Source organism: Rana temporaria, chromosome 11, assembly GCF_905171775.1.
Source record: "Rana temporaria chromosome 11, aRanTem1.1, whole genome shotgun sequence".
Lineage (NCBI taxonomy): Eukaryota > Metazoa > Chordata > Amphibia > Anura > Ranidae > Rana > Rana temporaria.
This window is the reverse complement of record NC_053499.1, coordinates 113,052,111-113,062,456: the sequence shown is the minus strand read 5'-3', so window position 1 is coordinate 113,062,456 and position 10,346 is coordinate 113,052,111.

The following is a 10,346-nucleotide window of genomic DNA, read 5'->3' as shown; positions in this document are numbered from 1 at the left end:
ATGTGAGTTTTAATGGTGATAGTAATCCCAAGTCCTGTATACACATGTTCTAATTGAAGTATATGGAAAATAAAGGCAGGATTGATATATGAATGTGTGGAACTAGATAGGGCATCAGTGTTAAGTCACAGAGCAATATAAGTTAAGTTAACCAGACACTCCTTCACTATATAATGAATATGTAGGCTTTCATGGGATAATTAGTCCAAAGTATTGATTCTCCCCTATGAGACTTGTATGTCAAACAGCGGGGAGAGGAGGAGGGGAAAACGAGGTTTAGTGGGCTCTATCAACACTGATGGGTACCCATCACAGAAGCGCTACGCATATACATAAAAGAGGACATAAATGTCCTGTGTGTCCATACCTTATAATTTGATCGCTCCACACATGCTCTACGCTGGGTGCTCGTATGCCTCCGACTATCCGGCGTGTGTGTACTGTCTCCACACGCCGGTGGTTAAATATCCAGGGCGACCCGGAAGTGAAGAGTCAATTTGACCCCTGACATCACTTCCTTTGGATCCAAACTGGCCGCGCATGCGCAGATGGGCCAGTAACGGCCATACCGCGCATGCGCAGCAGTCTGTATGGATGGGAAAGTGTTCCCATCCTCAGCAGCAGGATCAACAGCTTCACTAACTGGGCCATTGACGCTCAGGCAGCGCCACCCAGTGGTCCCCAATGCCTATTGTCATAAGAATATGACTACTGTCTGCTGGCAAAGAATAACAGTCAACGCCTTGTATCAATCATGAGGGAAAAAAATGTATCCTAGCATATAACAATTTGCAATATCAGCAAGGAAAGCTGTACAGTATGTAGATTAATTGGATATACAATCCAATATCTTATCCTCCAATAAGGAGAATTAAAGACTGAGACAAAAGTTAACATGTTGACCATTTGTCTATTTAACAACAATTTGATATGTAGTTCTTATAAAGATCCACTAGATGGCATGCATAGGCCTAATACATTACCCATTACATATATACAGAGAATTCAGTGATCCACCCTGGAGAGAGTAAGACTGTTTACTCATAAGAATGGTTTAAAAGACAGAGCTGAATTCAAGCCTGGCGCATATGTAGCCCTTTGATTGAAAATCCAGCGGGTTTCCTGTTGTAATATTTTTTTTATCAAAGTTTCCTCCTCCTTTCTGATGGGGTGATCACTTCTAATACGAAAAATGAGATGACCGCAGGGTCAAAGCTATGTTGCAGACCTACATGATTGCAAATTGGTGTGTACAGTAAGCCTGCTTCCAAATAGTAGAGGTGGTCTTGGATTCGCTTAGCGAATGGTCTCTTATGCCTCGTTTCCACTGCACGGATCGGTTCGGGTCAGAAAGAATGGAGCGGTTAGAATGGGACCGGTCTATTCTGCAGAGCATTTCCACTGCAAATCGGACCATCCGGGACCATGCAAGGTTTAGAAAAAAAGCCTAGCACGTCCACCAATCAGTGAGATGTATTTGTAGGTCCGCCCTAATGGAACCGTTCCATTCTCTATGGCCCCACATCTGAAGCAGGACCCAGAATGGTCCGGTACGGTTCGCTTTTATGGCACGCTTTCATAATGGAAACACCCAAAAAAGCGTACCGTACCGAACCGTACCGAACCGATCCGCTCAGTGGAAACGAGGCATTAGTTTTCCCTATGTAGAATGCGCCACAAGTGCAGGTTGCTAAATACACAACCCCCACCGTGGCGCAGTCCGCATAGGCTTTTGATTTATGGTAGCCTCCCCTTGGCAGGGGGCAACCCGTTCCTTCCCCTACCCAGGGGCATTGATTACATTGACCGCATCTGAAGGTACCTTTCTCTTCTGTTGCATTTGCAACTGATGAGTTTAGGATTAAATGACTGTGTACTACATTGTCTTTAATGGATCTCGGTCGTCTGTATACAATTTCTGGTTTTGTCGCTACATATTTAGAGACGACTGGATCCTCCGCTAGGAAGTGCCAATTATTTGCTATAATGCTGCGAAAAACATCTTGATTATCACTGAAAGTGGTAATATATTTTGTTGTGTGGTTCGTTTCTTTCCTTTTGGGTTCAAAGATCAGGGTTTCTCTGGATTTCAGTTTTGCCCGCTGGTAGGCTTGTTTCAGTACCTTTTTACTATACCCTCTTAATGATAGTCTAGTACAGGGATATGCAATTAGCGGACCTCCAGATGTTGCAAAACTACAATTCCCATCATGCCTCTGCCTTTGGGTGTCATGCTTGTGGCTGTCAGTCTTGCTATGCCTCATGGGACTTGTAGTTCTGCAACAGCTGGAGGTCCGCTAATTGCATATCCCTGGTCTAGTATATAGGGCTTTGGATTCAATCCTCAGATATTGTCCAAAGGAGATACTTCTTACCAAGGGGCGGGGATGGGCACTTGAATAATGTAATATAGTGTTTCCTGCCATTTCCTTCCGGTATAAATTGCTATGTATAAGGCCATTCGGATCAATGATCAATTTTAAATCCAAAAACGGAATACTGATTGTATCCGATTGGATCGTGAATTTTAAATTAAAGGTATTACGGGAGATATATGTCATGAAATCTGCTAGCTGATCTGCTGATCCAGCCTTGACGCCCAGGACATCGTCGATGTACCTCCGCCACAATAAAATGTGGCGGAGGTACATCGCAGCGCCGTCATCTGCAAACAGCTCCCTTTCCCACCCCCCCAGGTACAGGTTGGCATACGATGGGGCACACAAAGTCCCCATCGCAACCCCCTGTACCTGGAGGTAAGTGGAGCCGTTGAAAAGAAAAGCATTAGTAGTAAGGATGTGTTCCAACAATGACGTAACAAATCTACACAGCTTCCAATTGTGTCTGTCCTGTTCTTTCAGGAAGCTTGTAATGGTTTCAACACCCTTGAAATGAGGAACGCTAGAGCAGTGTTTCTCAACTCCAGTCCTCGGGGCGCACCAACAGGTCATGTTTTCAGGCTTTCCATTATTGTGCACAGGTGATTTTATCAGTTTCACGGCCTTAGTAATTACCACAGCAGTTTGATCTGAGGGAAATCCTGAAAACATGACCTGTTGGTGCGCCCCGAGGACTGGAGTTGAGAAACACTGCGCTAGAGTACAAAGCCTCTATATCAATGGCCGCTAACATTGTCCCAGCCAGGACAGTCATGCCTTCAATTATCTAAGGAGGTCCAGTGTGTCTTTCAAGTAGGAAGGTAAGCCCATAACATGTGGGCGGAGCTGGCAGTCTATGTATTTACTTGACTATGTATTTACCTGACACGACGCACCATAAAGTCCTATATCACTGATGTGGTCTCAACACCCACTCAGTTTGTCTTTGCTCTAATATTATATTTTATGGCTGTTGGATGCTCAAATTTATCATATGCTATTTCATGTCTAAAAGCGCATTTTTACAGGTCTTGGTATTTAGCGTCTGTATAAACACTAGACAGATGGTTGTGTGGGGAGCAAGATAGATTTTTGCTTGCCCAATTTTCCTTCCTGCCTATTATCTGCACAGGTAGGTTAAAGGTGGTAGGGGGTTTGACTTACCCCCTACTTGTACACATAGGGAAGCTAAATAACAATTTAGTCTAAAATATTCAAATATGCATCTTTCATTGTATGGTAACGTAAAACCTAATATTACAGTTGGCTTTGCTAATGGGAAACAAAATTGATAGCTCCTATGACCAATCTATATTCCAGCTGCAACCTGTATGCAAAACCATAGTTTTTACACTACGTGTATGGGCAAAGCAGATACAAATGCCCTAAATTTATACAATTGGTATCTGATGGTATAACTGATTAGGCAATATACAAAATCCAGTCATCAGGTGACTAAAGTATGCTTACAATGGTAATCGCACAACCATCACCCCCAATTGCAGGCTGCCCTCAGATTTGTTATACACTGCACTATCGTTACTTTTCAAAACCACAATTCGACAAATAACTCTTGACAACAAAACCACAAGCAGTTTCAAACACTGTAGAAAAAAAGTCCACATACAGTTCTGTTTTCAACTTGGCTAAAAAAATACTCTTGTCGCTTTATTCATTTGGCCATACAATCAAATCTGTTAAAATGGAACTATCCTTACCTTGGCTGATGCGATGTCCTGGAGCTCCCTGCGAGACAGTCCTATGACTAGAATGATTCCGGCTCCTGTTGACTGAATGGAGCGGTGGGGAAGAGAAAGGCAAGCATTTGCTTCCAGGGAGAATGGCCTTAACTTGAGCTTGGTGTGTTGCTCGGCTTGGGCAAATGTACAGGTTCACTTTATAGAATCATTTTTTTTTTAAGCGTTGTGGATATACCAAATCTATCCAATCGGAGAACCCCATTCACTCTTTGAGGGACTGCAAAGTAATCTCCAAATAGCTCCCATGCCAAGCTTCTCTTGTGTTCACAGTGCAGGGCTGCCGTTCAGCATGGGACCTGGAAGATGGTGGAGATCACTGGAGTAGCAGTGTCTGCTACAGTGATTTCCAGCTTCTAGAGCAGGGATATGCAATTAGTGGACCTCCAGCTGTTGCAGAACTACAAATCCCATGAGGCATAGCAAGACTCTGACAGCCACAAGCATGACACCCAGAGGCATGATGGGAATTGGAGTTTTGCAACAGCTGGAGGTCCGCTAATTGCATATCCCTGTTCTAGAGCATGGGTTTTCAACCTATGGCCCTCCAGTTGTTCAGGAACTACAATTCCCATAATGCCTAATCATGTATGTGAATGTCAAGAGTTTTACAATGCCTCATGGCATGTGTAGTTCCGCAACAGCTGGAGGGCCGTAGTTTGAGGATCCCTGTTCTAGAGGGATCCCACAGGTATGACATATACATACGTACACTTTTTTTTTTTATATAAAATTTAATTTTGGATGGGTATTTTGAACATGTTCACTGGCAAGCACATATTAATTCCATACCCCACTGACCAATTTTTATTATCACTAAATCAATCAATATATTACAAAATAGATCTCTACATAGAAAGTTTACATCTCTTTACATCAGTGGTCATCAACCCTGTCCTCAGGGCCCCCTAACAGGCCTGGTTTTATGTATTACCTTGGGGAGATGCAGACTAGAATACTGCAATCACTGAGCAGCAAATGATATCACCTGTCATGTATTTCAGTTATCTTACAAACCTGGCCTGTTAATGGGCCCTGAGGACAGGGTTGATGACCACTGCTTTACGTAACAGCTGACTTTTGATCCCAAAGAGACAGTGGGCCGAGTATATCTCTATGCGAGTGAAACAGCTTCCCTTTACTTGCAGTACTGCTGTCAGATGGGCACACCTGTCAATCCCCCATCAGTCATATAGTCAAATACAGTATATTACACTTGTAGGTTAAATACATGGATATGATTCCCATTAGTAGGGCATCATGATATGTTGTCTAAGCTGCATGTATGGGGAATCTTAACCAGGAGCTGTAAAATTTGGGGGAAAGATGACTTGTGCAATATAGTATTTTTATATACGACTAGGAGTCCTATGCGGGGTCTGCCACTCGCCACTCAGTATAGAGTGCTTGTCAGTAACTGTGCAAACTGATACTCCAAATGTCATAATTTTATAAAAGAACAAAGTAAAAAAAATTTTTCCATTGATAACATCGCAAAATAAATTTGATATATTTTTATATGGCTGTGTATTGGTGCCTCAAAAGTCGGACATCTTGGTTCTTGTGGAAATTTACTGTATTTTTAAAACCGTTGTTGCACATCAGAAATGGATCTCATAATATTGCAGGTGACTTAATACTTGTATATGCACACAAATACTGGATTTGAATATTTTAACGCACGTTGGCTAATAATAATTGTATATTGCATCTGTTAAAAATGGTTGATGTTCAGCATCTGAACACTATCCCTGGAATTCAAAAAGACTGGTGCAGACAGATTTTGTGGAAGTGTGTCTCGTATATCATAAAAGTGGCACAGCGTGAGCCTAATTCATGTACCTTTTTAGGCTCGATTCACACCTATGCATGTTGCTTTTTTGCGGTGCTTGTTGCGTTTTTGACATGCGGTTTTACCGCGATTTGTGTTTTGCGTTTTAATTTTTTTTTCTTACAGTTCCTTTTAATAACCAGCTATAAACAGGAAAAAAAACGCAAATCACTGTAAAAACGCGGTACTTGCGTTTTGGATGCGGGTCCATTGAATTCTATTACATGCAAAACGCTGCTTTTTGCAGGAAAAAAAGTCCCTGACCCTTTCCAAAAACGCAGAGGCACAAAAAAGCATTGATGTGAACATGTTCCATAGGAAACCATGTTAAAAAATTTCCCTGCATTTCTGTAAAATGCATCAAAAAAAGCATTAGTGTGAATGGAGCCTAAGAACCTGTACTTTATTTTGGGGCGCGGTTCACTTCTAGAGCACAAAAGACACTTTTTCACAAAACCTGTCTGTATCAGGGTCTTTATATGCCAAAAGAGAGTTGGTCTTAATTAGCTTCAGTTTTGTAAGATACAAACTGTATTTTATTTTGAATTTGGCACAGGCATTGCACCACAGTGTACATGGCACATTTTGTAATTGCCTGAATTTAGCACACAGTTGCTGTCGGAACCAAAAGTCTCACAGCTGCTTCATGAATTTGGCTCAACACAGAAACGAGTGGTTATCGCCAGAAAAGTAGTATCCACTAATATTGAATTCCCTCCTATATGAAGTAAACTAGACACAGTACAGATCACTGAGCTTCCTATAGGCAGAGTGAGTCTGGCTACTATGGGACGGTATGCATCCTTTATATGCTTAGCGTGTACACAATTATAGCCACATATGTAGGTACAGTATATACACCTATTTTCATGTTTGTAGATGCAGATATGTTTAGGATATACAGTATATACCCCCTTTATACACCAATGTATGAAAATCCACAGTTACTGTTGCTTAATACTTTAGATGTGCTAAAATCAACCGTTAAAGAATTTTACCCAAACATTTCATATTCACTTCCCTTCCCTTCCCCAGACTGACCATGCTCCTCTCCAAATCTGCCCCCTGTGCTCCTTCACTCCAATACTGGAGGTGTGTTACTGGTGAGATCACCAGGTGAAAACCAAGGGAAAAACACGTAAAAGGAGATATAATGCAGCTACCACATCTAATGATTGGTAAGCTGCAATATATTACAGTTTTTATTTTGGGTTAAATACAGCTTTAAGAAGTGTGCAATATGCAAAATTCACCACTTGGTGGCACTGAATAATAAAACTGCATATATACAAAATGCTCAATAGTTAAAAAAAAAAAAATATATATATATATATATATATATATATATATATATATATTTTGTAATAATTACATCAGTAATGAACAGATAATGGAAATCACTATACAAATTAAGTATTTAAAAGAAACGGAGAATGATAAAAACCCTTTCTGAGTTCATTATCCATCTAAATCTTTGTTTAAACTAAAGGGTTTAAAAATATTAAGGAAAAATGTATACAGTATGTTAAAATCCCATGCAATGTTTTGAATCTTTTTACCACTAGATGATAATGTAGAAGAGAGAGAGAGTCTCGTACCAAGGACATGTAAACAGAATGAACCTCATCCTCTACTCAAGACGCATAGATGTTGTGTATGCACACACGCCTGTAAAACAATATAACACGCATTTGGACCAACTGACTAATAATAAAATGTGTACAGGATACCGGGAGTGTATCCTGGAGGGCAGGCATATTTCCCCACTATTTGGATTGTGGTCTCTTATAGGGAGAGCTCAAGGGATATTGTTAGTACTCCAGGAGTTTTTACTTATGTAGGGTAAGGAATTCTGGGGTAGTCCGGTCAGAGAGGAGTGGACTGATTTCAGTACTCTCTGGTTTGGTAAGTCTTCAATAGAGACCAATAATTTTGAAGGGTCGAAGAGTTTTGGGAGGAACGAACCTTCAAACCTTGATTACAGTGGTTCTAAAGGGTTTAAGCCACATTGCAAGGGAGTCTTAAGAAGCTGCAGGTTTCTATAAGGCGGTGTGGTTCACAGCTGTGAACTCTCCAGAGACGGACTCTAGTCTTGTACTCTGAAACAAGTGGGAACCCTAAATCCCAGTGTGGGACCAAGAGACTGTCAGTGAGCCATGCTGTATGGGTTTCTTTATACTAGGACTGTGAACTGTTTGCTGTATTTTTGCTGAAAAAAAACTATTTGTGTTTACCTGTTTTGAGAGATCAATAAAGACTATTTACTGTCACAAGTTGCTTGCTGGTGATCCCGGACTTTCCATATGACATGTTATTATAAAATAAAGATTGATTACGGTGTCAAAAGTGAAAATCCTACAGGTTCTCACAGACACATAAACCACAAGGCAAATGATAAAAAAAATTTGTATTACATATGCTTTTTTTTTTCATAGCCACCCTGGCGATACGGTTATGTAAAATTTTTGCAACTCAAAATTGTTTTGCATAGAAATTTGGCGTTTTATAATGTAGGCCTGTAATTCTTAGTAATAACGCACTTAAATCTGGCCAAACAAAAGTCTAGTAGACATCCCAGGTATGGTAAAGTTTGAAACACAAAATCATAATTTTTGTTTTTTCCAGTAACAGTTTTATTTATACATTTTTGACAGATATACATGCAAGACATTACACATTTACTGAAGGGAAAAGATTGCAATGCTCGCGTATAACAAAATCTGGTACACCATCTTTCCTAACATGAATTGTATTACAGAGAAGCGACAGTGGGGTCCCAGCTTGTACTATTATGCCGCGTACAGACGGTCGTTTTTTGTGATGAAAAAAAACGACGTTTTAAATCATGAAATAAAACGATGTTTTTGAAACTTCATTTTTCAAAAACGACGTTGCCTACACACCATAATTTTTTCACAATGCTCTAGCAAAGCGAGGTTACATTCACCACTTTTTTTCCATTGAAGCTCGCTTCAAAACTAGCTTCTGGGAATGCGCGGGTTTAAAAACGTCGTTTTTTGCTACACACGGTCAATTTCTGTGAAACAAAAAACGACGTTTTGAAAAACGACACAAAAAATTCAAGCATGTTCGAATTTTTTTTTGGTCGTTTTTTTTAACACATAAAACAACGTTTTGCCCACACACGATCATTTTAAATCACAAAAAACGACCGTCTGTATGCGGCATTAGAACTTAGTAATTGCATAGAATGGACTGATCGCTAAATGTAGTAACTTACAATTATAACATTAGGAGTCACAAGGGGACTCATAAAATAAAGGAAGGGAGACAGAAAAAGGGGGGGGGAAGAGGAGAATAGAAAAAGAGTGAGAAGTCATCAGAATGGCTCAATTACCGGATCAGTGTGGGTCCTCCTGGTGGTGCCACAGTTCCTAGACCTTGTCATGGGCCTCCAATCTGTCTTGTATTCTGGCAGTCATTTTCTCCATGAATTCCACATCCTTGATCCTGGCATACAGGGCCTGGGGGGGGGGGGGGGGAGCGCGACGCTCCCTTAAGGAGTCAGCAAGGAAATGGTTAAAGAACTTGAAAGTGAAACGCACTAGAAGTGGACAGAATGTTATGTTAGTATTATTAATGAGGTTTGTTGGATGTGAAACAAGAACATTGTGAAGAGGAGAGAAGGTAGTGAAAAAAGTTATCCGAAGTAACTAAAAGTTTGTGAATTAGAAGACTGCCAGATTGCTGCCAATTGAGTGGCATATGTTTTATAAAAAGGACTGCAAAGTAATTCTATGTGATAAAAGCTTATTGCAAGTGTCAGAATCTTGGTTTTGTGCTGCTAGAACATTGTATGAAGAAGCGAAGACAGATGGAGATTGTTTTGTATATGTTTACCACAGATTTGATTTGCCGAACCCCCCGCCCTATGGAATTTGGAACAAAGGAGGGGAGGGACAACCCTGCCCTCTACCTAACGCCCACTTTCTCACTACTCCATCTCAAGTACAACCCACTATGAGAACTTCCTGTGGCAGCCATCTTAGTGCACTTCCTCCAGGCAGCCATCTTAGTGCACCCAAATCCTCACTTCCTGCCCAGCCCAGTGCACTTTCTCCAGGCGGCCAGCTTGGTACATCCGGAAGGCCCAACCAAGGCCTATACCCAGTTCTCCCTGTTTTAAACCAGTATGGTTCCTTCCACACTCCTGTCTTCCCCAACACGAAAGTGCCACCTTCACAGGCCGTATACATTAATGATGAAGAAGCGACCGAGTGGGATTCCATTCGGTGAGTGGGGACACAGGAGGGGGGTGTGGCACACCTTGAAGTTTGGAGCACCATTGTACTTTTAACGATTGGAGCACAAAAGCACTTTATATGGGACATTTTATATATTTTCACATCACTATTTGAT